This window comes from Carlito syrichta, unplaced genomic scaffold (assembly GCF_000164805.1).
Source record: "Carlito syrichta isolate Samal-C Ts95f unplaced genomic scaffold, Tarsius_syrichta-2.0.1 Scaffold90615, whole genome shotgun sequence".
NCBI lineage: Eukaryota > Metazoa > Chordata > Mammalia > Primates > Tarsiidae > Carlito > Carlito syrichta.
Window position 1 is genome coordinate 9,503 of NW_007034711.1, and position 3,751 is coordinate 13,253.

At 40.8% G+C, this 3,751-nt stretch overlaps 1 protein-coding gene across 2 annotated transcripts in view; it reads left to right on the forward strand.

The window, feature by feature from the left end:
* Window positions 1-3,751, forward strand: part of SYCE3 (synaptonemal complex central element protein 3) — a 25,484-nt gene that overhangs the window by 4,412 nt on the left and 17,321 nt on the right. The gene's annotated exons all lie outside the window — the stretch shown is intronic.

The following is a 3,751-nucleotide window of genomic DNA, read 5'->3' on the forward strand; positions in this document are numbered from 1 at the left end:
CGGGCTCAGGCAATCACTCACCTCAGCCTCCCAAAGGCGCGGGATTACAAGCTGAGCCACCGAGCCCGGCTTCTGTGAATCATTTAAATAAAAAGGATTCAAAGTAATAGTTTTAAGACTAGCGAGGTACTGAAATGGGAGGTAACAGCTCAGTAAGATAAAGCAGCAATGGCGTAAGCAAATCTCTCCATTTTTGGGAAGAAATGTTACTTTGCTGTTTTATTCAACATGTTTCTACTCAGCAGTGGTAGCAACACCATTGTAACTTATTTGTTCTCTACTAATTCAGAATTTGTATAATTCTTGTAATTTGTGAGCCTAAGTTTTGCTGGTGAAAACAATGTAAAACAAATTTTAGAAAGCATGTGTGTGCTACTCAAATGAAACCAAACTTTTAAGGACATTGTTTGCAAATAATTTTTGTTTTTACAGCAGACTTTAAAAATGTTTACTTAGCAATTTTTACCTATGTACTTGAAAGCTATATATATATATATATATATATTTTTTTTTTTTTTTTTTTTTTTTTTTTAAAGCAGGATTTATTGAGAGGACAGAAAAGTTCCCACAGTGGGAGGGGAGCTGAAGGAGTTGCCCAGCTTTATGTATTTTTTAAACTACCTTTTTAAAGTTGTATAAGCCAGGCTTGGTGGCTCAGCCTGTAATCCCGTGCCTTTGGGAGGCTGATGTGAGTGGATTACCTGAGCCCGCAGGTTCGAGACCCACCTGGGCAACTTGGCAAGACCTCATCTCTACAGTAAATCAAAAATTAGCCAGGCGTGGTAGCACGCACCTGTAGTTCCAGCTACTTGGAAGGCTGAGGCGGAAGGATGACCGGAGCCCAGCAGGCGAGGCTACGGTGGCCGGGAGTGGCCACTGCACTCTGGTCTGGGCAACAGAGTGAGACTCCAACTCAAAAAAAAAGTTGTATAATTTATTTTCCAATATAGGCTATATAATTCCTGTAATCTAAGTATACATTATCTTATTAATCTCTTAACAGCATTTACTGAGTATCTACTATGTGCCATTCTAGGAATACTTAGTTGAATAGAGATGCTCCTTCATTAGAAGTAGGTAGGGACCAGAAACAGACATCAAGATGACTATAACTTAAATATATGAATTAAAACATGTCTTAATTCTATACTAAAATTATAATCTGACAAATGATAATGGTGGTATTCAGTGACTTCTGGAGAGGGATGGAGAAGGAGCAACACCTGGCCGCCCAAGGAGGCCGGTGGGGCTTTGAGCAGAGCCTTGGGGAAGGGGGGAAGATTGGACAGGTGTGGTGAGTTTCTGGGGATGGTGAGAGAGGACACCCCAGCAGAAGAGATAGCCAAAGGAAAGCTGGAGTCGCCAAGGGGTCAGATCCATGCTTGGGGTTCACAAGGGGGCAGAGGCTGGAAAGGCGAGAAGAAGGGTCTTCAATGCCAAGCCAAGGAATTTTACCTTTCTTATGCAGGTGATAGGGAGCCATTTGGGGTTTCAAAGAAGACACTTGTGTTTTAGAAAAATACCTGTGGTGACCGGGTGGAGGATGGTTTGGAGAAGGAAGACTGGAGGCAGGAAGATGAATTGGGAAGCTTTTGCAGAACTGAAGGTGAAAAAGGAGCTATCCTTAGCTCAGCCTTGGCAGTGAGAACAAGAAGGGAATAGCATATTCTGTGATAGAATCTCTCTCTGATTTGTATGAACTTTTTTTTTTTTATAAAGATGTGGGGTACAATTCAGGGTTAGGTATACAAACATGGATTGTGTGGGTACCCTTGTTGATAGGGTATGCCCCTCCCTCCCTAGCAGTTTCCCTCAACTGCCAATCCCACCCCGCCTCCCCTGACAGCTTCCCACTACTGCCAATCCCTTTCTTATAGCATTATAATTGTTCAGGGTCCACTAATGAGTGAGAACATATGGTAGCATGTTCTTTGTTTCTGTGACAGATCACTGACTATGATTGACTCTAAATCCATCCAAGTTGCTGCGGAGTCCATATGTTTGTCTTTCTTTATGGCTGCATAATATTCCATTATGTATATGTACCACTTTTTTTTTTTTTATTCAGTTCAGCTTCGATGGACAACATGGTTGGTTCCATGTTTTTGCTATTGTGAATAGAGCTGCAACAAATGTACATGTACAGGTTGTATGAACTCTTTATATATTAAGACTATAGGCTGAATACAGTGGCTCCTGCCTATAATCCTAGCACTTTGGGAGGCTGAGGCAGGAGGATCACTTGAGGCCAGGAGTTCAAGACCAGCCTGGGCAACGTAGCAAGACCCAGTCTCTACTAAAAATAAAATTCTCCAGGCATGGTGGCACACGCCTATAGTCCCAGGTGCAGAGGTAGGAGGATTGCTTGAGCCTAGGAGTTCAAGGCTGCAGTGAACTATGATTATGGTCCTATTCTCCAGCCTGGACAACAGAGCAAGACCCTGTCTCAAAAAAAAGAATATAAAGTGTTTCTTCAAATTTGAGGTACATTTTTTCCCAGTTTATTTTTTTTTTAATTGTGTATATGATGCTTTTGTGAAGAGAAGTCTTACATAGTAAAACTCTATCAATATTTTTCTTTTTGATTTATTCTCATTACTTTGATCTAATGATTTCAGTGAAATATTTTCTTATATTCTCTCCTACTTTTCTCTGTGTTCCTTTCTTTTTTTTTTTTTTGAGTTGGAATCTCACTCTGTCACCCAGACTGGAGTGCAGTGAGCCACCGAGCCCGGCTGTGTGCTCCTTTTTAATATTTACTTCTAATCTGCCTGGCATGGCCAAAGGACCTAAACTGCATACTACATTTTTATAGAGACTCTTTGGCAAATATTCCAACAATACTTAAGACAATAAGTAAGTTAATAAGTAATAACACTTAATAAGAAACTGAATATTACCTATGTAATAATATTATTAAAATGTTCTCCTAGCTGGACTCAGTGACTCAGCCTGTAATCCCGCACCTTTGGGAGGCTGAGGTGAGTGGATTGCCTGAGCCCACGGGTTCGAGACCCGCCTGGGCAACTTGGCGAGACCTCATCTCTACAATAAATCAAAAAATGAGCCGGGCATGGTAGCGCACTCCTGTAGTTCCAATTACTTGGAAGGCTGAGGCAGAAGGATTGCCAGAGCCCAGCAGGTCGAGGCTGCGGTGGCCGGGAGCGGCCACTGCACTCCAGTCTGGGTGACAGAGTGAGACTCCAACTCAAAAAAAAAAAAAAAAAATGTTCTCTTACCTCAGAGTCAAGGTTGACAGGTGTGAAATAAATTACATAAAAGACTCAGCTTTGACAATTTTTAAAATTTGTTTTAAGGTTTTCTGGGTAAGCTTAAAGTTGTTTGATATATATAAATATTGTATTTAAGCAGCTACACATCTTAGATGGTTTCTGGACTTCCTTTCTCACAGGAATAAAACAAGTTTAGCTGTCATCTACTTTTCCTGAATGAGACTTTTTTCTGTGGCTTTTGTGTACAATTCCACATTCCTTCCCCTTTTCCACATCACATTCCTTGAATTTGTGTAAGGTTCATAATTTCCCTTTTAGTGGATTTGTTTTCCTTTATTTTACTCCTACATATCTTCCTCTTTTTATAATTCTATTTTTATATAAATATTCTGAACAGTTATTTAATTTGGAGAGTGATGAAGTCTTTAAAAAATTTCTTGACTGGGCTTGGCTCAGCTTGTAATCCCAGCACTTTGGGAGGCCCAGGTGAGTGGATTGCCTGAGCCCGTGGGTTCGAG